The sequence below is a fragment of the Phyllobates terribilis genome, unplaced genomic scaffold (assembly GCF_046119375.1).
Source record: "Phyllobates terribilis strain yellow unplaced genomic scaffold, ASM4611937v1 Scaffold_2__4_contigs__length_985480577, whole genome shotgun sequence".
Classification (NCBI taxonomy): domain Eukaryota; kingdom Metazoa; phylum Chordata; class Amphibia; order Anura; family Dendrobatidae; genus Phyllobates; species Phyllobates terribilis.
Genome location: NW_027362762.1, coordinates 434,830,715 through 434,857,663, shown reverse-complemented (window position 1 = coordinate 434,857,663; position 26,949 = coordinate 434,830,715). Strand labels below are relative to the sequence as shown.

At 43.2% G+C, this 26,949-nt stretch overlaps 5 non-coding genes across 5 annotated transcripts; all 5 read left to right on the top strand.

Moving 5' to 3' along the window:
• Positions 1-3,369: 3,369 nt before the first annotated feature.
• On the top strand, positions 3,370-3,587 carry LOC141253250 (small nucleolar RNA U3). The gene has a single exon (XR_012314346.1). It is a non-coding gene; the product is annotated as a small nucleolar RNA U3 (small nucleolar RNA).
• A 3,736-nt stretch (positions 3,588-7,323) lies between these two features.
• Positions 7,324-7,541, top strand: LOC141255973 (small nucleolar RNA U3). Its single transcript, XR_012316948.1, has one exon. It is a non-coding gene; the product is annotated as a small nucleolar RNA U3 (small nucleolar RNA).
• A 3,736-nt stretch (positions 7,542-11,277) lies between these two features.
• LOC141253238 (small nucleolar RNA U3) lies at positions 11,278-11,495 on the top strand. Its single transcript, XR_012314335.1, has one exon. It is a non-coding gene; the product is annotated as a small nucleolar RNA U3 (small nucleolar RNA).
• A 3,736-nt stretch (positions 11,496-15,231) lies between these two features.
• On the top strand, positions 15,232-15,449 carry LOC141253410 (small nucleolar RNA U3). Its single transcript, XR_012314501.1, has one exon. It is a non-coding gene; the product is annotated as a small nucleolar RNA U3 (small nucleolar RNA).
• Positions 15,450-19,165: 3,716 nt separating this feature from the next.
• Positions 19,166-19,383, top strand: LOC141256088 (small nucleolar RNA U3). The gene has a single exon (XR_012317059.1). It is a non-coding gene; the product is annotated as a small nucleolar RNA U3 (small nucleolar RNA).
• Positions 19,384-26,949: the final 7,566 nt, after the last annotated feature.

The following is a 26,949-nucleotide window of genomic DNA, read 5'->3' as shown; positions in this document are numbered from 1 at the left end:
GCACTTTATTTCTCACATGTAGAAATAATTATAATACATCATATATTTGAAAGACTTCATTTTCCATTTTAACACTATAACACAACATAATAATTTAGATTGTGAGCCCCAATGGGGACAGAGATGATGATGTTTGTAAAGCGCTGTGGAATTAATGGCGCTATATAAGAGAGTAACATAAATAACAATAGCAACAATTGTAATCATAATAATGATGTAATAAGTATCAGCAATGACAAAGTTCTTTGAAGTCACTTCAATAAGAAGATGGAAGGTCATTAAAACTCTTCAAGACCTGCGTATATTAATGTCAATACCATACTTCTGACTTGAGATCAATATTGTGAGTAGCATAGAAAAGATTTAATGACAAAGAATTTTAGACCCATACACCTAATACATACAGCCTCAGGTAAATCAGAGGTCCCCTAGAGCTCCTCCAGTTTTGAAAAGCCCAGGGACACCGCTGCGACTCCAAACTGTGCACGCACGGCATGATGGAGTTTTATGTATAGGAACTTAGCGATATCAGGAACCCCATATCTAGCATGGAAATTCTCAAAGGTAAGCAATCAGAAGTATCTGAGAAAATATGAAAGGTGAATTTAACACCTTATCTCACCCAGAGGACCACCTCAGGCAAAGAATATAAATGTGGAAGGGGAGGATTAAACCAAAGCTGCATCCAAGGAGAAACTAGTGACTTATCCGAACCCCTTCATTTATTCTGTGATCATGTATATTTTAATCAATAGATCTTGGAATAATAAGAAGTTCCACAATTGGATGTGTTCAAAAATGTTCCTGTTCTTATATAATCTTATAAATGTGCCCCAGCTGTGTACTGTGTAATGGCTGTGTCTTACCGTACAGGGACACGGTCTGATCATACCACATCTCCTGGGCAGGGGAGGAAGCAAAAGAGTATACAGACATTACCGCAGGGGATCACAGATGATTATTTCTGAAGAGATAACACATTTCCATTCCTGTTTAAAAACAATGTTTTACCTCACAGAATGAATCTGCTGCTGTCCCGTGCTGTCCTGTCCGCATACTCTTTTGCCTCCTCCCATAGCCAGGAGATGTGGTATGATCAGACCATGTTCCTGCATGGTCAGACACAGCCATTACACAGTACACAGCAGGGGCACATTTATAAGATTATCTTTAGCACAGGAACATTTTTTAACACATCCAATTCTGGAAGTTATTATTATTCCAAGATCTATTGATTAAAATGTACACTGCTCAAAAAAATAAAGGGAACACTCAAATAACACATCCTAGATCTGAATGAATGAAATATTCTCATTGAATACTTTGTTTTGTACAAAGTTGAATGTGCTGACAACAAAATCACACAAAAATCATCAATGGAAATCAAATTTATTAACCAATGGAGGCCTGGATTTGGAGTCACCCCCAAAATTAAAGTGGAAAAACACACTACAGGCTGATCCAACTTTGATGTAATGTCCTTAAAACAAGTCAAAATGAGGCTCAGTATTGTGTGTGGCCTCCACGTGCCTGTATGACCTCCCTACAACGCCTGGGCATGCTCCTGATGAGGTTGCAGATGGTCTCATGTGGGATCTCCTCCCAGACCTGGACTAAACCATCCTCCCACTCCTGGACAGTCTGTTCTCCAACGTGACGTTGGTGGATGGAGCGAGACATGATGTTCCAGATGTGCTCAATCGGATTCAGGTCTGGGGAACGGGCGGGCCAGTCCATAGCTTCAATGCCTTCATCTTGCAGGAACTGCTGACACACTCCAGCCAAATGAGGTCTGGCATTGTCCTGCATTAGGAGGAACCCAGGGCCAACCGTACCAGCACATGGTCTCACAAGGGGTCTGAGGATCTCATCTCGGTACCTAATGGCAGTCAGGCTACCTCTGTCGAGCACATGGAGGGCTGTGCGGCCCTCCAAAGAAATGCCACCCCACACCATTACTGACCCACTGCCAAACCGGTCATGCTGAAGGATGTTGCAGGCAGCAGACCGCTCTCCACGGCGTCTCCAGACTCTGTCACGTCTGTCACATGTGCTCAGTGTGAACCTGCTTTCATCTGTGAAGAGCACAGGGCGCCAGTGGCGACTTTGCCAATCCTGGTGTTCTGTGGCAAATGTCAAGCGTCCTGCACGGTGTTGGGCTGTGAGCACAACCCCCATCTGTGGACATCGACCCCTCATACCACCCTCATAGAGTCGGTTTCTAACCGTTTGTGCAGACACATGCACATTTGTGGCCTTCTGGAGGTCATTTTGCAGGGCTCTGGTAGTGCTCCTCCTGTTCCTCCTTGCACAAAGGCGGATGTAGTGGTCCTGCTGCTGGGTTGTTGCCCTCCTATGGCCCCCTCCTCGTCTCCTGGTGTACTGGCCTGTCTCCTGGTAGCGCCTCCAGCCTCTGGACACTACGCTGACTGACACAGCAAACCTTCTTGCCACAGCTCGCATTGATGTGCCATCCTGGATGAGCTGCACTACCTGAGCAACTTCTGTGGGTTGTAGAGTCCGTCTCATGCTACCACGAGTGGGAAAGCACAACCCACATTCAAAAGTGACCAAAACATCAGCCAGAAAGCATTGGTACTGAGATGTGGTCTGTGGTCCCCACTTGCAGAACCACTCCTTTATTGAGGCTGTCTTTATAATTGCCAATAATTTCCGTCTATTGTCTATTCCACTTGCACAACAGCATGTGAAATTGATTGTCAATCAGTGTTGCTTCCTAAGTGGACAGTTTGATTTCACAGAAGTTTGATTTACTTGGAGTTATATTCTGTTGTTTAAGTGTTCCCTTTATTTTTTTGAGCAGTGTACTTTGTTAGTGGGAAAACCCCTATAATTTATTTTAGATTTTCATAGATTGTATTTTCATGGATGCTGCAGAACTGATGCTTATTTTTTTTCCTTTACTTTTAACTTGGGAGAAGGGAGATGATTCAATTTTTTTTTCTTTTTAAATATTAAAACTTTGCAATTTTTTTTTTTCATTTTTGAAAGTTTATCTATCTGGAAGTTGTGGATCATAATATATGTTCATTCACCCATGCCATGTGACTAGATGTGATCTTTTGATGTGTAGATTTTGTAGGAGGAGCTACAGGCTCAGGGTGTTTCCCATTGGCTGATTAAAGTGACATATGCAAATTAGGACCAGAAACATCTGTGAGCTGGAGGATTATGGAGACGTTATACAAAAATAGAAGCGTCTAGTTACACTGCAGTCACGTCTCTAATCATTCCCACTATATCAGGGTTTACAGCGCAGTATTGGTATGTGTCACGTTGTGTGATGTCTCCCTAATGTTACACACAGGGTCCTATCACCCGGAGCGTCATTGCTGCGAGTGAGAAGTTAAGACTATACTTTCAGGGATCATTTCTATAGTATGTAACTTGAGAAATGTGCTCTAAAGAGTCCAAACTCCCCAACCACAAGGAGGAGCTGTAGTGATCTCTCCTGAGCGTGAAGTGAGCTCTCAGTTCTGCTTCATTGCAGGAGCTGATTGCTGGTGATGATCGTACTCCTTCTCTGTTACAGAGAGGGTGGAGGTGGAGATCACAGGCTGAGTGGTGGGATTAAGGATTTTAATAATAGTAAGTATGTGTTTGATGGTAGTTTTATCACTGTTTCTACAGTGTAGCAGTATCATTTGGCTTTGTATTCATTGTGTTTACTATGAAGTGTAATCATAGTATATTTCTGGGTCAGTACAAATATGGGAATGGCACTTGTTAAGCCATATTATTATGTTAATGGTCTAAATAAATTGTGAACGTCATAAAAAAATAAGCTTTGGTCAGTGTCTCCATTTTCTTGAGAAAACCAGGTGGTTTCTGCTGATCACGTTTCTCCAACTCATATAATGAAAGCGTCACTGATTTTGTAGGAGTTTGGATGCTCTGTGATGCGGTGGAACCGGTCACATGTTGGTGAATTCTGCACTTTATTTCTCACATGTAGAAATAATTATAATACATCATATATTTGAAAGACTTCATTTTCCATTTTAACACTATAACACAACATAATAATTTAGATTGTGAGCCCCAATGGGGACAGAGATGATGATGTTTGTAAAGCGCTGTGGAATTAATGGCGCTATATAAGAGAGTAACATAAATAACAATAGCAACAATTGTAATCATAATAATGATGTAATAAGTATCAGCAATGACAAAGTTCTTTGAAGTCACTTCAATAAGAAGATGGAAGGTCATTAAAACTCTTCAAGACCTGCGTATATTAATGTCAATACCATACTTCTGACTTGAGATCAATATTGTGAGTAGCATAGAAAAGATTTAATGACAAAGAATTTTAGACCCATACACCTAATACATACAGCCTCAGGTAAATCAGAGGTCCCCTAGAGCTCCTCCAGTTTTGAAAAGCCCAGGGACACCGCTGCGACTCCAAACTGTGCACGCACGGCATGATGGAGTTTTATGTATAGGAACTTAGCGATATCAGGAACCCCATATCTAGCATGGAAATTCTCAAAGGTAAGCAATCAGAAGTATCTGAGAAAATATGAAAGGTGAATTTAACACCTTATCTCACCCAGAGGACCACCTCAGGCAAAGAATATAAATGTGGAAGGGGAGGATTAAACCAAAGCTGCATCCAAGGAGAAACTAGTGACTTATCCGAACCCCTTCATTTATTCTGTGATCATGTATATTTTAATCAATAGATCTTGGAATAATAAGAAGTTCCACAATTGGATGTGTTCAAAAATGTTCCTGTTCTTATATAATCTTATAAATGTGCCCCTGCTGTGTACTGTGTAATGGCTGTGTCTTACCGTACAGGGACACGGTCTGATCATACCACATCTCCTGGGCAGGGGAGGACGCAAAAGAGTATACAGACATTACCGCAGGGCATCACAGATGATTATTTCTGAAGAGATAACACATTTCCATTCCTGTTTAAAAACAATGTTTTACCTCACAGAATGAATCTGCTGCTGTCCCGTGCTGTCCTGTCCGCATACTCTTTTGCCTCCTCCCATAGCCAGGAGATGTGGTATGATCAGACCATGTTCCTGCATGGTCAGACACAGCCATTACTCAGTACACAGCAGGGGCACATTTATAAGATTATCTTTAGCACAGGAACATTTTTTAACACATCCAATTCTGGAAGTTATTATTATTCCAAGATCTATTGATTAAAATGTACACTGCTCAAAAAAATAAAGGGAACACTCAAATAACACATCCTAGATCTGAATGAATGAAATATTCTCATTGAATACTTTGTTTTGTACAAAGTTGAATGTGCTGACAACAAAATCACACAAAAATCATCAATGGAAATCAAATTTATTAACCAATGGAGGCCTGGATTTGGAGTCACCCCCAAAATTAAAGTGGAAAAACACACTACAGGCTGATCCAACTTTGATGTAATGTCCTTAAAACAAGTCAAAATGAGGCTCAGTATTGTGTGTGGCCTCCACGTGCCTGTATGACCTCCCTACAACGCCTGGGCATGCTCCTGATGAGGTTGCAGATGGTCTCATGTGGGATCTCCTCCCAGACCTGGACTAAACCATCCTCCCACTCCTGGACAGTCTGTTCTCCAACGTGACGTTGGTGGATGGAGCGAGACATGATGTTCCAGATGTGCTCAATCGGATTCAGGTCTGGGGAACGGGCGGGCCAGTCCATAGCTTCAATGCCTTCATCTTGCAGGAACTGCTGACACACTCCAGCCAAATGAGGTCTGGCATTGTCCTGCATTAGGAGGAACCCAGGGCCAACCGTACCAGCACATGGTCTCACAAGGGGTCTGAGGATCTCATCTCGGTACCTAATGGCAGTCAGGCTACCTCTGTCGAGCACATGGAGGGCTGTGCGGCCCTCCAAAGAAATGCCACCCCACACCATTACTGACCCACTGCCAAACCGGTCATGCTGAAGGATGTTGCAGGCAGCAGACCGCTCTCCACGGCGTCTCCAGACTCTGTCACGTCTGTCACATGTGCTCAGTGTGAACCTGCTTTCATCTGTGAAGAGCACAGGGCCCCAGTGGCGACTTTGCCAATCCTGGTGTTCTGTGGCAAATGTCAAGCGTCCTGCACGGTGTTGGGCTGTGAGCACAACCCCCATCTGTGGACATCGGCCCCTCATACCACCCTCATAGAGTCGGTTTCTAACCGTTTGTGCAGACACATGCACATTTGTGGCCTTCTGGAGGTCATTTTGCAGGGCTCTGGTAGTGCTCCTCCTGTTCCTCCTTGCACAAAGGCGGATGTAGTGGTCCTGCTGCTGGGTTGTTGCCCTCCTATGGCCCCCTCCTCGTCTCCTGGTGTACTGGCCTGTCTCCTGGTAGCGCCTCCAGCCTCTGGACACTACGCTGACTGACACAGCAAACCTTCTTGCCACAGCTCGCATTGATGTGCCATCCTGGATGAGCTGAACTACCTGAGCAACTTCTGTGGGTTGTAGAGTCCGTCTCATGCTACCACGAGTGGGAAAGCACAACCCACATTCAAAAGTGACCAAAACATCAGCCAGAAAGCATTGGTGCTGAGATGTGGTCTGTGGTCCCCACCTGCAGAACCACTCCTTTATTGAGGCTGTCTTTATAATTGCCAATAATTTCCGTCTATTGTCTATTCCACTTGCACAACAGCATGTGAAATTGATTGTCAATCAGTGTTGCTTCCTAAGTGGACAGTTTGATTTCACAGAAGTTTGATTTACTTGGAGTTATATTCTGTTGTTTAAGTGTTCCCTTTATTTTTTTGAGCAGTGTACTTTGTTAGTGGGAAAACCCCTATAATTTATTTTAGATTTTCATAGATTGTATTTTCATGGATGCTGCAGAACTGATGCTTATTTTTTTTCCTTTACTTTTAACTTGGGAGAAGGGAGATGATTCAATTTTTTTTTCTTTTTAAATATTAAAACTTTGCAATTTTTTTTTTTCATTTTTGAAAGTTTATCTATCTGGAAGTTGTGGATCATAATATATGTTCATTCACCCATGCCATGTGACTAGATGTGATCTTTTGATGTGTAGATTTTGTAGGAGGAGCTACAGGCTCAGGGTGTTTCCCATTGGCTGATTAAAGTGACATATGCAAATTAGGACCAGAAACATCTGTGAGCTGGAGGATTATGGAGACGTTATACAAAAATAGAAGCGTCTAGTTACACTGCAGTCACGTCTCTAATCATTCCCACTATATCAGGGTTTACAGCGCAGTATTGGTATGTGTCACGTTGTGTGATGTCTCCCTAATGTTACACACAGGGTCCTATCACCCGGAGCGTCATTGCTGCGAGTGAGAAGTTAAGACTATACTTTCAGGGATCATTTCTATAGTATGTAACTTGAGAAATGTGCTCTAAAGAGTCCAAACTCCCCAACCACAAGGAGGAGCTGTAGTGATCTCTCCTGAGCGTGAAGTGAGCTCTCAGTTCTGCTTCATTGCAGGAGCTGATTGCTGGTGATGATCGTTCTCCTTCTCTGTTACAGAGAGGGTGGAGGGGGAGATCACAGGCTGAGTGGTGGGATTAAGGATTTTAATAATAGTAAGTATGTGTTTGATGGTAGTTTTATCACTGTTTCTACAGTGTAGCAGTATCATTTGGCTTTGTATTCATTGTGTTTACTATGAAGTGTAATCTTAGTATATTTCTGGGTCAGTACAAATATGGGAATGGCACTTGTTAAGCCATAATATTATGTTAATGGTCTAAATGAATTGTGAACATCATAAAAAAATAAGCTTTGGTCAGTGTCTCCATTTTCTTGAGAAAACCAGGTGGTTTCTGCTGATCACGTTTCTCCAACTCATATAATGAAAGCGTCACTGATTTTGTAGGAGTTTGGATGCTCTGTGATGCGGTGGAACCGGTCACATGTTGGTGAATTCTGCACTTTATTTCTCACATGTAGAAATAATTATAATACATCATATATTTGAAAGACTTCATTTTCCATTTTAACACTATAACACAACATAATAATTTAGATTGTGAGCCCCAATGGGGACAGAGATGATGATGTTTGTAAAGCGCTGTGGAATTAATGGCGCTATATAAGAGAGTAACATAAATAACAATAGCAACAATTGTAATCATAATAATGATGTAATAAGTATCAGCAATGACAAAGTTCTTTGAAGTCACTTCAATAAGAAGATGGAAGGTCATTAAAACTCTTCAAGACCTGCGTATATTAATGTCAATACCATACTTCTGACTTGAGATCAATATTGTGAGTAGCATAGAAAAGATTTAATGACAAAGAATTTTAGACCCATACACCTAATACATACAGCCTCAGGTAAATCAGAGGTCCCCTAGAGCTCCTCCAGTTTTGAAAAGCCCAGGGACACCGCTGCGACTCCAAACTGTGCACGCACGGCATGATGGAGTTTTATGTATAGGAACTTAGCGATATCAGGAACCCCATATCTAGCATGGAAATTCTCAAAGGTAAGCAATCAGAAGTATCTGAGAAAATATGAAAGGTGAATTTAACACCTTATCTCACCCAGAGGACCACCTCAGGCAAAGAATATAAATGTGGAAGGGGAGGATTAAACCAAAGCTGCATCCAAGGAGAAACTAGTGACTTATCCGAACCCCTTCATTTATTCTGTGATCATGTATATTTTAATCAATAGATCTTGGAATAATAAGAAGTTCCACAATTGGATGTGTTCAAAAATGTTCCTGTTCTTATATAATCTTATAAATGTGCCCCAGCTGTGTACTGTGTAATGGCTGTGTCTTACCGTACAGGGACACGGTCTGATCATACCACATCTCCTGGGCAGGGGAGGAAGCAAAAGAGTATACAGACATTACCGCAGGGGATCACAGATGATTATTTCTGAAGAGATAACACATTTCCATTCCTGTTTAAAAACAATGTTTTACCTCACAGAATGAATCTGCTGCTGTCCCGTGCTGTCCTGTCCGCATACTCTTTTGCCTCCTCCCATAGCCAGGAGATGTGGTATGATCAGACCATGTTCCTGCATGGTCAGACACAGCCATTACACAGTACACAGCAGGGGCACATTTATAAGATTATCTTTAGCACAGGAACATTTTTTAACACATCCAATTCTGGAAGTTATTATTATTCCAAGATCTATTGATTAAAATGTACACTGCTCAAAAAAATAAAGGGAACACTCAAATAACACATCCTAGATCTGAATGAATGAAATATTCTCATTGAATACTTTGTTTTGTACAAAGTTGAATGTGCTGACAACAAAATCACACAAAAATCATCAATGGAAATCAAATTTATTAACCAATGGAGGCCTGGATTTGGAGTCACCCCCAAAATTAAAGTGGAAAAACACACTACAGGCTGATCCAACTTTGATGTAATGTCCTTAAAACAAGTCAAAATGAGGCTCAGTATTGTGTGTGGCCTCCACGTGCCTGTATGACCTCCCTACAACGCCTGGGCATGCTCCTGATGAGGTTGCAGATGGTCTCATGTGGGATCTCCTCCCAGACCTGGACTAAACCATCCTCCCACTCCTGGACAGTCTGTTCTCCAACGTGACGTTGGTGGATGGAGCGAGACATGATGTTCCAGATGTGCTCAATCGGAGTCAGGTCTGGGGAACGGGCGGGCCAGTCCATAGCTTCAATGCCTTCATCTTGCAGGAACTGCTGACACACTCCAGCCAAATGAGGTCTGGCATTGTCCTGCATTAGGAGGAACCCAGGGCCAACCGTACCAGCACATGGTCTCACAAGGGGTCTGAGGATCTCATCTCGGTACCTAATGGCAGTCAGGCTACCTCTGTCGAGCACATGGAGGGCTGTGCGGCCCTCCAAAGAAATGCCACCCCACACCATTACTGACCCACTGCCAAACCGGTCATGCTGAAGGATGTTGCAGGCAGCAGACCGCTCTCCACGGCGTCTCCAGACTCTGTCACGTCTGTCACATGTGCTCAGTGTGAACCTGCTTTCATCTGTGAAGAGCACAGGGCGCCAGTGGCGACTTTGCCAATCCTGGTGTTCTGTGGCAAATGTCAAGCGTCCTGCACGGTGTTGGGCTGTGAGCACAACCCCCATCTGTGGACATCGACCCCTCATACCACCCTCATAGAGTCGGTTTCTAACCGTTTGTGCAGACACATGCACATTTGTGGCCTTCTGGAGGTCATTTTGCAGGGCTCTGGTAGTGCTCCTCCTGTTCCTCCTTGCACAAAGGCGGATGTAGTGGTCCTGCTGCTGGGTTGTTGCCCTCCTATGGCCCCCTCCTCGTCTCCTGGTGTACTGGCCTGTCTCCTGGTAGCGCCTCCAGCCTCTGGACACTACGCTGACTGACACAGCAAACCTTCTTGCCACAGCTCGCATTGATGTGCCATCCTGGATGAGCTGCACTACCTGAGCAACTTCTGTGGGTTGTAGAGTCCGTCTCATGCTACCACGAGTGGGAAAGCACAACCCACATTCAAAAGTGACCAAAACATCAGCCAGAAAGCATTGGTACTGAGATGTGGTCTGTGGTCCCCACTTGCAGAACCACTCCTTTATTGAGGCTGTCTTTATAATTGCCAATAATTTCCGTCTATTGTCTATTCCACTTGCACAACAGCATGTGAAATTGATTGTCAATCAGTGTTGCTTCCTAAGTGGACAGTTTGATTTCACAGAAGTTTGATTTACTTGGAGTTATATTCTGTTGTTTAAGTGTTCCCTTTATTTTTTTGAGCAGTGTACTTTGTTAGTGGGAAAACCCCTATAATTTATTTTAGATTTTCATAGATTGTATTTTCATGGATGCTGCAGAACTGATGCTTATTTTTTTTCCTTTACTTTTAACTTGGGAGAAGGGAGATGATTCAATTTTTTTTTCTTTTTAAATATTAAAACTTTGCAATTTTTTTTTTTCATTTTTGAAAGTTTATCTATCTGGAAGTTGTGGATCATAATATATGTTCATTCACCCATGCCATGTGACTAGATGTGATCTTTTGATGTGTAGATTTTGTAGGAGGAGCTACAGGCTCAGGGTGTTTCCCATTGGCTGATTAAAGTGACATATGCAAATTAGGACCAGAAACATCTGTGAGCTGGAGGATTATGGAGACGTTATACAAAAATAGAAGCGTCTAGTTACACTGCAGTCACGTCTCTAATCATTCCCACTATATCAGGGTTTACAGCGCAGTATTGGTATGTGTGACGTTGTGTGATGTCTCCCTAATGTTACACACAGGGTCCTATCACCCGGAGCGTCATTGCTGCGAGTGAGAAGTTAAGACTATACTTTCAGGGATCATTTCTATAGTATGTAACTTGAGAAATGTGCTCTAAAGAGTCCAAACTCCCCAACCACAAGGAGGAGCTGTAGTGATCTCTCCTGAGCGTGAAGTGAGCTCTCAGTTCTGCTTCATTGCAGGAGCTGATTGCTGGTGATGATCGTACTCCTTCTCTGTTACAGAGAGGGTGGAGGTGGAGATCACAGGCTGAGTGGTGGGATTAAGGATTTTAATAATAGTAAGTATGTGTTTGATGGTAGTTTTATCACTGTTTCTACAGTGTAGCAGTATCATTTGGCTTTGTATTCATTGTGTTTACTATGAAGTGTAATCATAGTATATTTCTGGGTCAGTACAAATATGGGAATGGCACTTGTTAAGCCATATTATTATGTTAATGGTCTAAATAAATTGTGAACGTCATAAAAAAATAAGCTTTGGTCAGTGTCTCCATTTTCTTGAGAAAACCAGGTGGTTTCTGCTGATCACGTTTCTCCAACTCATATAATGAAAGCGTCACTGATTTTGTAGGAGTTTGGATGCTCTGTGATGCGGTGGAACCGGTCACATGTTGGTGAATTCTGCACTTTATTTCTCACATGTAGAAATAATTATAATACATCATATATTTGAAAGACTTCATTTTCCATTTTAACACTATAACACAACATAATAATTTAGATTGTGAGCCCCAATGGGGACAGAGATGATGATGTTTGTAAAGCGCTGTGGAATTAATGGCGCTATATAAGAGAGTAACATAAATAACAATAGCAACAATTGTAATCATAATAATGATGTAATAAGTATCAGCAATGACAAAGTTCTTTGAAGTCACTTCAATAAGAAGATGGAAGGTCATTAAAACTCTTCAAGACCTGCGTATATTAATGTCAATACCATACTTCTGACTTGAGATCAATATTGTGAGTAGCATAGAAAAGATTTAATGACAAAGAATTTTAGACCCATACACCTAATACATACAGCCTCAGGTAAATCAGAGGTCCCCTAGAGCTCCTCCAGTTTTGAAAAGCCCAGGGACACCGCTGCGACTCCAAACTGTGCACGCACGGCATGATGGAGTTTTATGTATAGGAACTTAGCGATATCAGGAACCCCATATCTAGCATGGAAATTCTCAAAGGTAAGCAATCAGAAGTATCTGAGAAAATATGAAAGGTGAATTTAACACCTTATCTCACCCAGAGGACCACCTCAGGCAAAGAATATAAATGTGGAAGGGGAGGATTAAACCAAAGCTGCATCCAAGGAGAAACTAGTGACTTATCCGAACCCCTTCATTTATTCTGTGATCATGTATATTTTAATCAATAGATCTTGGAATAATAAGAAGTTCCACAATTGGATGTGTTCAAAAATGTTCCTGTTCTTATATAATCTTATAAATGTGCCCCTGCTGTGTACTGTGTAATGGCTGTGTCTTACCGTACAGGGACACGGTCTGATCATACCACATCTCCTGGGCAGGGGAGGAAGCAAAAGAGTATACAGACATTACCGCAGGGCATCACAGATGATTATTTCTGAAGAGATAACACATTTCCATTCCTGTTTAAAAACAATGTTTTACCTCACAGAATGAATCTGCTGCTGTCCCGTGCTGTCCTGTCCGCATACTCTTTTGCCTCCTCCCATAGCCAGGAGATGTGGTATGATCAGACCATGTTCCTGCATGGTCAGACACAGCCATTACTCAGTACACAGCAGGGGCACATTTATAAGATTATCTTTAGCACAGGAACATTTTTTAACACATCCAATTCTGGAAGTTATTATTATTCCAAGATCTATTGATTAAAATGTACACTGCTCAAAAAAATAAAGGGAACACTCAAATAACACATCCTAGATCTGAATGAATGAAATATTCTCATTGAATACTTTGTTTTGTACAAAGTTGAATGTGCTGACAACAAAATCACACAAAAATCATCAATGGAAATCAAATTTATTAACCAATGGAGGCCTGGATTTGGAGTCACCCCCAAAATTAAAGTGGAAAAACACACTACAGGCTGATCCAACTTTGATGTAATGTCCTTAAAACAAGTCAAAATGAGGCTCAGTATTGTGTGTGGCCTCCACGTGCCTGTATGACCTCCCTACAACGCCTGGGCATGCTCCTGATGAGGTTGCAGATGGTCTCATGTGGGATCTCCTCCCAGACCTGGACTAAACCATCCTCCCACTCCTGGACAGTCTGTTCTCCAACGTGACGTTGGTGGATGGAGCGAGACATGATGTTCCAGATGTGCTCAATCGGATTCAGGTCTGGGGAACGGGCGGGCCAGTCCATAGCTTCAATGCCTTCATCTTGCAGGAACTGCTGACACACTCCAGCCAAATGAGGTCTGGCATTGTCCTGCATTAGGAGGAACCCAGGGCCAACCGTACCAGCACATGGTCTCACAAGGGGTCTGAGGATCTCATCTCGGTACCTAATGGCAGTCAGGCTACCTCTGTCGAGCACATGGAGGGCTGTGCGGCCCTCCAAAGAAATGCCACCCCACACCATTACTGACCCACTGCCAAACCGGTCATGCTGAAGGATGTTGCAGGCAGCAGACCGCTCTCCACGGCGTCTCCAGACTCTGTCACGTCTGTCACATGTGCTCAGTGTGAACCTGCTTTCATCTGTGAAGAGCACAGGGCGCCAGTGGCGACTTTGCCAATCCTGGTGTTCTGTGGCAAATGTCAAGCGTCCTGCACGGTGTTGGGCTGTGAGCACAACCCCCATCTGTGGACATCGGCCCCTCATACCACCCTCATAGAGTCGGTTTCTAACCGTTTGTGCAGACACATGCACATTTGTGGCCTTCTGGAGGTCATTTTGCAGGGCTCTGGTAGTGCTCCTCCTGTTCCTCCTTGCACAAAGGCGGATGTAGTGGTCCTGCTGCTGGGTTGTTGCCCTCCTATGGCCCCCTCCTCGTCTCCTGGTGTACTGGCCTGTCTCCTGGTAGCGCCTCCAGCCTCTGGACACTACGCTGACTGACACAGCAAACCTTCTTGCCACAGCTCGCATTGATGTGCCATCCTGGATGAGCTGAACTACCTGAGCAACTTCTGTGTGTTGTAGAGTCCGTCTCATGCTACCACGAGTGGGAAAGCACAACCCACATTCAAAAGTGACCAAAACATCAGCCAGAAAGCATTGGTGCTGAGATGTGGTCTGTGGTCCCCACCTGCAGAACCACTCCTTTATTGAGGCTGTCTTTATAATTGCCAATAATTTCCGTCTATTGTCTATTCCACTTGCACAACAGCATGTGAAATTGATTGTCAATCAGTGTTGCTTCCTAAGTGGACAGTTTGATTTCACAGAAGTTTGATTTACTTGGAGTTATATTCTGTTGTTTAAGTGTTCCCTTTATTTTTTTGAGCAGTGTACTTTGTTAGTGGGAAAACCCCTATAATTTATTTTAGATTTTCATAGATTGTATTTTCATGGATGCTGCAGAACTGATGCTTATTTTTTTTCCTTTACTTTTAACTTGGGAGAAGGGAGATGATTCAATTTTTTTTTCTTTTTAAATATTAAAACTTTGCAATTTTTTTTTTTCATTTTTGAAAGTTTATCTATCTGGAAGTTGTGGATCATAATATATGTTCATTCACCCATGCCATGTGACTAGATGTGATCTTTTGATGTGTAGATTTTGTAGGAGGAGCTACAGGCTCAGGGTGTTTCCCATTGGCTGATTAAAGTGACATATGCAAATTAGGACCAGAAACATCTGTGAGCTGGAGGATTATGGAGACGTTATACAAAAATAGAAGCGTCTAGTTACACTGCAGTCACGTCTCTAATCATTCCCACTATATCAGGGTTTACAGCGCAGTATTGGTATGTGTGACGTTGTGTGATGTCTCCCTAATGTTACACACAGGGTCCTATCACCCGGAGCGTCATTGCTGCGAGTGAGAAGTTAAGACTATACTTTCAGGGATCATTTCTATAGTATGTAACTTGAGAAATGTGCTCTAAAGAGTCCAAACTCCCCAACCACAAGGAGGAGCTGTAGTGATCTCTCCTGAGTGTGAAGTGAGCTCTCAGTTCTGCTTCATTGCAGGAGCTGATTGCTGGTGATGATCGTACTCCTTCTCTGTTACAGAGAGGGTGGAGGTGGAGATCACAGGCTGAGTGGTGGGATTAAGGATTTTAATAATAGTAAGTATGTGTTTGATGGTAGTTTTATCACTGTTTCTACAGTGTAGCAGTATCATTTGGCTTTGTATTCATTGTGTTTACTATGAAGTGTAATCTTAGTATATTTCTGGGTCAGTACAAATATGGGAATGGCACTTGTTAAGCCATATTATTATGTTAATGGTCTAAATAAATTGTGAACGTCATAAAAAAATAAGCTTTGGTCAGTGTCTCCATTTTCTTGAGAAAACCAGGTGGTTTCTGCTGATCACGTTTCTCCAACTCATATAATGAAAGCGTCACTGATTTTGTAGGAGTTTGGATGCTCTGTGATGCGGTGGAACCGGTCACATGTTGGTGAATTCTGCACTTTATTTCTCACATGTAGAAATAATTATAATACATCATATATTTGAAAGACTTCATTTTCCATTTTAACACTATAACACAACATAATAATTTAGATTGTGAGCCCCAATGGGGACAGAGATGATGATGTTTGTAAAGCGCTGTGGAATTAATGGCGCTATATAAGAGAGTAACATAAATAACAATAGCAACAATTGTAATCATAATAATGATGTAATAAGTATCAGCAATGACAAAGTTCTTTGAAGTCACTTCAATAAGAAGATGGAAGGTCATTAAAACTCTTCAAGACCTGCGTATATTAATGTCAATACCATACTTCTGACTTGAGATCAATATTGTGAGTAGCATAGAAAAGATTTAATGACAAAGAATTTTAGACCCATACACCTAATACATACAGCCTCAGGTAAATCAGAGGTCCCCTAGAGCTCCTCCAGTTTTGAAAAGCCCAGGGACACCGCTGCGACTCCAAACTGTGCACGCACGGCATGATGGAGTTTTATGTATAGGAACTTAGCGATATCAGGAACCCCATATCTAGCATGGAAATTCTCAAAGGTAAGCAATCAGAAGTATCTGAGAAAATATGAAAGGTGAATTTAACACCTTATCTCACCCAGAGGACCACCTCAGGCAAAGAATATAAATGTGGAAGGAGAGGATTAAACCAAAGCTGCATCCAAGGAGAAACTAGTGACTTATCCGAACCCCTTCATTTATTCTGTGATCATGTATATTTTAATCAATAGATCTTGGAATAATAAGAAGTTCCACAATTGGATGTGTTCAAAAATATTCCTGTGCTGAGATAATCTTATAAATGTGCCCCTGCTGTGTACTGTGTAATGTCTGTGTCTGACCATGCAGGAACATGGTCTGATCATACCACATCTCCTGGGCAGGGGAGGAAGCAAAAGAGTATACAGACATTACAGCACGGGATCACAGCTGATTATTTCTGAAGAGATAACACATTTCCATTCCTGTTTAAAAACAATGTTTTACCTCACAGAATGAATCTGCTGCTGTCCTGTCCGCATACTCTTTTGCCTCCTCCCATAGCCAGGAGATGTGGTATGATCAGACCATGTTCCTGCATGGTCAGACACAGCCATTACACAGTACACAGCAGGGGCACATTTATAAGATTATCTTTAGCACAGGAACATTTTTTAACACATCCAATTCTGGAAGTTATTATTATTCCAAGATCTATTGATTAAAATGTACACTGCTCAAAAAAATAAAGGGAACACTCAAATAACACATCCTAGATCTGAATGAATGAAATATTCTCATTGAATACTTTGTTTTGTACAAAGTTGAATGTGCTGACAACAAAATCACACAAAAATCATCAATGGAAATCAAATTTATTAACCAATGGAGGCCTGGATTTGGAGTCACCCCCAAAATTAAAGTGGAAAAACACACTACAGGCTGATCCAACTTTGATGTAATGTCCTTAAAACAAGTCAAAATGAGGCTCAGTATTGTGTGTGGCCTCCACGTGCCTGTATGACCTCCCTACAACGCCTGGGCATGCTCCTGATGAGGTTGCATGTGGGATCTCCTCCCAGACCTGGACTAAACCATCCTCCCACTCCTGGACAGTCTGTTCTCCAACGTGACGTTGGTGGATGGAGCGAGACATGATGTTCCAGATGTGCTCAATCGGATTCAGGTCTGGGGAACGGGCGGGCCAGTCCATAGCTTCAATGCCTTCATCTTGCAGGAACTGCCGACACACTCCAGCCAAATGAGGTCTGGCATTGTCCTGCATTAGGAGGAACCCAGGGCCAACCGTACCAGCACATGGTCTCACAAGGGGTCTGAGGATCTCATCTCGGTACCTAATGGCAGTCAGGCTACCTCTGGCGAGCACATGGAGGGCTGTGTGGCCCTCCAAAGAAATGCCACCCCACACCATTACTGACCCACTGCCAAACCGGTCATGCTGAAGGATGTTTCAGGCAGCAGACCGCTCTCCACGGCGTCTCCAGACTCTGTCACGTCTGTCACATGTGCTCAGTGTGAACCTGCTTTCATCTGTGAAGAGCACAGGGCGCCAGTGGCGACTTTGCCAATCCTGGTGTTCTGTGGCAAATGTCAAGCGTCCTGCACGGTGTTGGGCTGTGAGCACAACCCCCATCTGTGGACATCGGCCCCTCATACCACCCTCATAGAGTCGGTTTCTAACCGTTTGTGCAGACACATGCACATTTGTGGCCTTCTGGAGGTCATTTTGCAGGGCTCTGGTAGTGCTCCTCCTGTTCCTCCTTGCACAAAGGCGGATGTAGTGGTCCTGCTGCTGGGTTGTTGCCCTCCTATGGCCCCCTCCTCGTCTCCTGGTGTACTGGCCTGTCTCCTGGTAGCGCCTCCAGCCTCTGGACACTACGCTGACTGACACAGCAAACCTTCTTGCCACAGCTCGCATTGATGTGCCATCCTGGATGAGCTGCACTACCTGAGCAACTTCTGTGGGTTGTAGAGTCCGTCTCATGCTACCACGAGTGGGAAAGCACAACCCACATTCAAAAGTGACCAAAACATCAGCCAGAAAGCATTGGTACTGAGATGTGGTCTGTGGTCCCCACCTGCAGAACCACTCCTTTATTGAGGCTGTCTTTATAATTGCCAATAATTTCCGTCTATTGTCTATTCCACTTGCACAACAGCATGTGAAATTGATTGTCAATCAGTGCTGCTTCCTAAGTGGACAGTTTGATTTCACAGAAGTTTGATTTACTTGGAGTTATATTCTGTTGTTTAAGTGTTCCCTTTATTTTTTTTGAGCAGTGTACTTTGTTAGTGGGAAAACCCCTATAATTTATTTTAGATTTTCATAGATTGTATTTTCATGGATGCTGCAGAACTGATGCTTATTTTTTTTCCTTTACTTTTAACTTGGGAGAAGGGAGATGATTCAATTTTTTTTTCTTTTTAAATATTAAAACTTTGCAATTTTCTTTTTCATTTTTGAAAGTTTATCTATCTGGAAGTTGTGGATCATAATATATGTTCATTCACCCATGCCATGTGACTAGATGTGATCTTTTGATGTGTAGATTTTGTAGGAGGAGCTACAGGCTCAGGATGTTTCCCATTGGCTGATTAAAGTGACATATGCAAATTAGGACCAGAAACATCTGTGAGCTGGAGGATTATGGAGACGTTATACAAAAATAGAAGCGTCTAGTTACACTGCAGTCACGTCTCTAATCATTCCCACTATATCAGGGTTTACAGCGCAGTATTGGTATGTGTCACGTTGTGTGATGTCTCCCTAATGTTACACACAGGGTCCTATCACCCGGAGCGTCATTGCTGCAAGTGAGAAGTTAAGACTATACTTTCAGGGATCATTTCTATAGTATGTAACTTGAGAAATGTGCTCTAAAGTGTCCAAACTCCCCAACCACAAGGAGGAGCTGTAGTGATCTCTCCTGAGCGTGAAGTGAGCTCTCAGTTCTGCTTCATTGCAGGAGCTGATTGCTGGTGATGATCGTTCTCCTTCTCTGTTACAGAGAGGGTGGAGGGGGAGATCACAGGCTGAGTGGTTGGGTTTATGTAATGTAACAAAAAGAAATACTATTGTTAAAAGGAAGAGCTGCAGCATTGTCATTGTTACGAGTTTAGTTTCTACAACATTCTTTGCAGAGTTAAAAAAAAGCATTTTCCATTTTAAGGACTTTGTATGATAATGACAGAGCCTAATTTTACAATTATGATCAATGCCCGTTATTATGTGGTAATTATTTGTGACTTTATGTTAGTGGTAAATTTTGGTCAATATTATTTGCATTTATTTATGAAAATATCCAAAATTTGACAAACAAAATAGAAAATTTTGCTATTTTCAAGCTTTGAATTTTTATGCCCTTAAACCAGATGGTTATATCACACAAAATAGTTCATAAATAACATTTCCCACATGTCTTCTTTACATCAGCATCATTTTTTTAACAGATTTATTTTTTTTGATAGGAAGTTAGAAGGGTTAAAAGTTTATCAGCAATTTCCCATTTTTCTAACAAAATTTACAGAACCCATTTTTTAAGGACCAGATCACGCTTGAAGTGACTTTGAGGGGCCTATATGACTGAAAATAACCAAAAGTGACACCATTTTAAAAATTGCACCCCTCAAGATGCTCAAAAGCACATTCAAGAAGTTTATTGACCCTCCAGGTTCTACACAGGAATTAAAACAATGCGGAAGGAAAAAGTAACATTTTATTTTTTTCCACAAAAATGTTGCTTTAGCTCCAAATTTTTAATTTTCACAAGGGTAGCAGGAAAAAATGGACTATACAATTTGTTGTGCAATTTCTCCTGAGTATGCTGATACCCGATATGTGGGGAAAACTACTGTTTGGGTGCACCGCAGGGTTTGGAATGGAAGGAGCACCGTTTGACTTTTGGAGCGCAAAATTGACTGAAATACATAGCTGACCCCATGGTGCATTTGCAGAACCCCTGATGTGCCTAAAGAGTGGAAACATCCCACAAGTGACCCCATTTTGGAAACTACACCCCTCAAGGAACTTATCTAGATGTGTAGTGAGCACCTTGAACCCACGGGTGCTTCAGAGAATTTTAAAACGTTGAGTTGTGAAAGTAAAAAAATACATTTTTCCCGCAAAAATATTGCTTCAGCTCCAAATTTTTCATTTTCACAAGGGTAACACAAGAAAATGAATGATACAATTTGTTGTGCAATTTTTCCTGAGTATGCTGATATCCCATATGTGGTGGAAAACTATTTGGGCGCACGGCAGGGCTCGGAAGGAAAGAAGCGCCATTTAAATTTTGAAGTGCAAAATTGTCTGAAATAAATAACGGACGCCATATCACGTTTGCAAAGACCCTGAAGTGCCTAAACAGTGGAAACACCCCACAAGTGACCCCATTATGGAAAAGACACCCATCAAGGAACTTATTTAGAGGTATGATGAGCCTCTTGATGCTTCATCGAATTTTATAACATTGGACCATTAACAATAAAAAAGACTCTTTTCCTCAAAAATGTTGTTTTAACCCCAATTTTTTCATTTTCACAAAGGTAACAGGAGAAAATGGACCACATAATTTGTTATGCAATATTTCATGTGTATAGGGATACCCCATATGTACTCAGAAACTTGTTTGGGCACAGGGCAGGGCTTGGAAGGGAAGGAGCGCTATTTGAAATTTGGAGTGCAAAAATTGTCTGGAATAGATTGCGGACGTCATGTTACATTTGGAGACGACCGAGGTTCCAGAACAGCAGAAATCCCCACAATTGACCCCATTTTGGAAACTACACCTCTCAAAGAGTTCCTTTAGGAGTATAGTGAGCATTTTAACCCCACAGGTATTTCACAGAATTGTATAACAATGGGCTGCGAAAATAAAAAGTTACATTTTTTACACTAAAATGCTGTTTTAGCCCCAAGTTCTTAATTTTCAAAAGGGATAATATGAGAAAATGACCCCCAATGTTTGTTACGCAGTGTCTCCTGAGAACGGCAATGCCCCATATGTGGTCAAAAACTACTCTTTAGACACAGTGAAAGGACCCCAATATCTGATAAAGGAGGGGTAACGGTGCACCAAACCTATGAAGGACCTCCTTTAACCAGTTGAGTCTTTCCAGCTTTTTCTGGCACTAAGAACGCTGTGTATAAAATGCATCTATTTGGTGAGGATTACATGTGTGATTTGTCTACAGTGTATGGACTATATATACTGTGTATATATATATATATATAAAAGTATCATATTCTTTTTGGGGTTGTGGGTACGTGGTTTGACACAGAGAGCAATGAGTATTAGGCTTTGTATAGTGATAGGCTATTTATTGATTTCTAACTTTTTCCTTATATGCGTTTTCTTTATTTCTCATCACTGTTTATGGATCCCTTTTACATCATGTTTGGTGGAACCTTTATATTTCTTATTACAATCAGTGTTTGCATTATTATCTGCTTCCTCTAGTTCTGCCCCTCCTTACACGATGTGTGCAGACCTCGTCCCCCATATACCTGAGTCTTCCCTTCTGACTTTACTATTTATATATGTCTTTTGCCATTTTATTATTTTCAAGAAACCTTATTGATTATTATAGTTGGACTTATGACTCCATCTTTTCTTCAGGACTCATGTTTAGTTTTAGGAGTTTTTCCCCATATAATCAGGCTATATTGAGGTTTATGGCCTCCCAATTTTTTCTTTGTGCTACCTTATGGGTCCAGATGATATTGATTACAATATATGGTAATAAAATTAGATTTATTAACCAAAAGTGCTGCAAAAAATACAGCACAAATGTTATTCTACATTCTTTCATTGTTTTTGCAGTTTCTTATTACTTTCAATGGGTAAAAAAAGCTGCAGTGCTCAAAATTAGTCAGGAAAAACAAGCAATGGTGTGCTATGCGCATCAGAAACCTCATTGCTTTTGCTGATACTATAAAACAAAGCTGCTTTTCCGCCCAGATAAATGCACCAAAAATAATCCTGCAAATACGCTAAAAAAACCTTATTAGTATAGATGATTGATATCAGATTGATGCGGATCTGCCATCTCCACCACAGCTGCCTTCATTGCCGGCAATGGCTGCATGTCAGGGGCGGAACTACCGCCCGTGCAGCCGGTTCATTGAACGGGGGCCCCGAGGGAGAGGGGGCCCCTCCAGCCTCCAGCAGGGCCGCCATCAGGGCATGACTGCCCTGACTCCAGTATGGGGCCCGGCCGGTAGGGGCCCCCTCGGGGGCCCCCCTCTTGTGCGTCTCTCTCCGGGGCCCCATGCTATGCGCCGGGTCCGGGACATTTCAGCGCTGAGCTGCGCTGTTGCAGCAGCGCCTTGATGATTCCCCTGACTTCCGGTCATGTGACGGTGCCGTCACATGGCCGGAAGTCAGGAGAACCTGCTGTCAGCGATTTGGACGAGCGCCAGGATTCTGCAGGGATCGCATGGGGGTAAGTATAACAAGTTTTATTTTTTTTAAAATACAATTAACTAGGAGTGGAGAGATGGGAGAAGCACATGTGTGTGTGTATGTGTGTGTGGGGGGGGAGATGGGAGATGCACATGTGTGTGTGTGTGTGGGGGGGGGAGATGGGAGATGCACATGTGTGTGTGTGTGGGGGGGGAGATGGGAGATGCACATGTGTGTGTGGGGGGGAGATGGGAGATGCACATGTGTGTGGTGGGGGGGGAGATGGGAGATGCACATGTGTGTGTGTGGGGGGGGGGAGATGGGAGATGCACATGTGTGTGTGGGGGGGAGATGGGAGATGCACATGTGTGTGTGTGGGGGGGGGAGATGGGAGATGCACATGTGTGTGTGTGTGTGGGGGGGGGAGATGGGAGATGCACATGTGTGTGTGTGTGGGGGGGGGAGATGGGAGATGCACATGTGTGTGTGGGGGGGAGATGGGAGATGCACATGTGTGTGTGGGGGGGGAGATGGGAGATGCACATGTGTGTGTGTGGGGGGGGAGATGGGAGATGCACATGTGTGTGTGGGGGGGAGATGGGAGATGCACATGTGTGTGGTGGGGGGGAGATGGGAGATGCACATGTGTGTGGGGGGGGGGGAGATGGGAGATGCACATGTGGTGGAGGGGGATGAGATGGGAGATGCACATGTGGTGGAGGGGGATGAGAGAGGGGCACATGTGGTGGGGGGGGAGATGGGAGATGCACATGTGTGTGTGTGTGTGGGGGGGGGAGATGGGAGATGCACATGTGTGTGTGTGTGGGGGGGGAGATGGGAGATGCACATGTGTGTGTGTGGGGGGGGGAGATGGGAGATGCACATGTGTGTGTGGGGGGGAGATGGGAGATGCACATGTGTGTGGTGGGGGGGGAGATGGGAGATGCACATGTGTGTGGGGGGGGGGGAGATGGGAGATGCACATGTGGTGGAGGGGGATGAGATGGGAGATGCACATGTGGGGGAGGGGGATGAGAGAGGGGCACATGTGGGGGAGGGGGATGAGAGAGGGGCACATGTGGGGGAGGGGGATGAGAGAGGGGCACATGTGGGGGAGGGGGATGAGAGAGGGGCACATGTGGGGGAGGGGGATGAGAGAGGGGCACATGTGGGGGAGGGGGATGAGAGAGGGGCACATGTGGGGGAGGGGGATGAGAGAGGGGCACATGTGGGGGAGGGGGATGAGAGAGGGGCACATGTGGGGGAGGGGGATGAGAGAGGGGCACATGTGGGGGAGGGGGATGAGAGAGGGGCACATGTGGGGGAGGGGGATGAGAGAGGGGCACATAACGAATGTGGGGTGGGGGAGAGTAAATGATAAATGATGATGGGGTGGGGAGAGCACGGACATGATATAATGAATTGGGGCAGGGGGTGCATGTAAATATTGAATGCGGGGAGCAGGAAGTATAGAGTAGGGGGCGTTGCGGATGCAGGAGTGTGACTGGTAACAAATTGGCGGAAAGAGTAGAGGTTCTAATTAAATTATATATTAAGTGCCTATTTACAGTTAATGGGGGCACAGTGGTGGATTACAATTTATATTTGGAATGGTAGGTTGCCTAATAACTAACCATATATTGATGGTGGATGCACGTCTGTATTCAGCTGCGTAATGTAGAAGTTGGGGAATGTGCTCTAGATAACTGTGTTATTTTATGCAGAGACGAGTGATGGCGGTCTGTGCTGGATGAAGTAGAAAAGCGAAGATGAAGGACTTCACCTAGAGACGTCACCGGTGAGTCAGTCTATTACATGTACACTGTGTATAATGTCACTGGTGATCACTGTATTACCTGTACACTGACACTATATACAGAGCTCCTGTGTATAATGTCACTGGTGATCACTGTATTACCTGTACACTGACACTATATACAGAGCTCCTGTGTATAATTTCACTGGTGATCACTGTATTACCTGTACACTGACACTATATACAGAGCTCCTGTGTATAATGTCACTGGTGATCCCTGTATTACCTGTACACTGACACTATATACAGAGCTCCTGTGTATAATGTCACTGATGATCACTGTATTACCTGTACACTATATACAGAGCTCCTGTGTATAATGTCACTGTATTACCTGTACACTGACACTATATACAGAGCTCCTGTGTATAATTTCACTGGTGATCACTAGATTACCTGGACACTTACGTTATACATACCATGTATAGAGCTCCCGTGTATAATGACACTTATGGTAATATTAGTAATGTGGTGGTAATATTAGTAATGTAGTGGTAATATGTGGTCTGGTCATGGTGTGGCAGTTTTTCTCCCTTCTGTGTGGTATTATTCGGTCACTATGTTGTGGTAATATGTGGTCTGGTCATGGTGTGGCGGTATTCCCTGTATGTGGTATTATTGGTCATTTAAAAAAAAAATGTATATGACACATTCCCTTAAAGAAAACTAAATAAAAATATATCTAAAAAGAGTATTGGATATTTTAAGAAAATTTTAATAGGTTAGAGTAGGGCCCGCCCAGAAGAGTCTACCTTATCGTGGTGGCGGCTTTAAAAATCTTTTGGCCAAAACAAAAGCTGATGGCTATGTATGTGGCGCCGTCACATGGCCGAACGTCAGGAGAACCTGGTGGCAGCGACGTGGACGAGCGCCAGGATTCTGCAGGGATTGCATGGGGGTAAGTATAACAAGTTTTATTTTTTTTAAATACAATTAATTAACTAGGAGTGGGGGGAATCAGAGATGCACATGGGGGGGGATGAGAGATGCACATGGGGGGGGATGAGAGATGCACATGGGGGGGGGGATGAGAGATGCACATGGGGGGGATGAGAGATGCACATGGGGGGGGATGAGAGATGCACATGGGGGGGATGAGAGATGCACATGGGGGGGATGAGAGATGCACATGGGGGGGATGAGAGATGCACATGGGGGGATGAGAGATGCACATGGGGGGGATGAGAGATGCACGGGGGGTGAGAGCTGCACATGGGTGGGATGAGAGCTGCACATGGGGGGGTGAGAGATGCACATGGGGGGTTATGTTTACATAACTTTGTTGCCTTATGAAGGGCAGGGGGGGCCCCCCAAAATTTCTTGCACAGGGGCCCACTACAGTCTGTGTCCGCCCCTGCTGCATGTATCAGTAGTGGGACTTCTGCCCTGTACAGTGATCTTCTCCTGTGTGCACCACTTGTCAGCTCAGCCCTATAACATGGCACATTACCATATGCTAATTTACAGAGAACAGATGCATTATGGTCTTCCTGATCTTATACAAGTATAGAGGCTTCTAGTTACACTGAAGTCACTCTCTGATCACTCACAAAGTATCCGGGCTCACAGGGTCATTATGTGTCAGGTGTGAATGTCTCCCTAATGTTACACACAGGGTCCTATCACCCGGAGGTCATCACGGCCAGGAAGAGGTTAAGACTAGTGTTGAGCGATACCTTCCGATATCAGGAAATATCGTATCGGATTGGATCGGGCCGATACCCAAAAAGTATCGGATATCGCCGATTCCGATACCGGAAACCAATGCAAGTCAATGGGACACAAATATCGGAATGAAAATAAACCCTTTCTTTCCTTGTAGGTTAATTCTACATGAAGTAAAACAACTAAGAATAATGTAGAATGACATGAAAAGCCGGCAATTCATCAGCGGCATACACCGGTACCCGACAATTTACAACAGAAAGAATAGAGCATCACACATAGATTAGATAGATAGAAACATGTCAGTCACATATATATGAAGTACAGTGACAGTGTTGCTTACTGTACTTGTCATTTAGTGTAAAGGATTTATTAAAAAAAATATTAGTGTTTTCGTGCACCGTCTCTTTAAAAAAGCCGGCCGGCAATTCAGCAGCGGTACCCGACAATTTATAACAGAAAGAATAGAGCTTCACACATAGATTAGATAGATAGAAACATGTCAGTCACATATATATGAAGTACAGTGACAGTGTTGCTTACTGTACTTGTCATTTAGTGTAAAGGATTTATTTAAAAAAATAATAGTGTTTTCATGCACCGTCTCTTTAAGAAAGCCGGCCGGCAATTCAGCATCTGTACCCGACAATTTAGAACAGAAAGAATAGAGAATCACACATAGATTAGATAGATAGAAACATGTCAGTCACATATATATGAAGT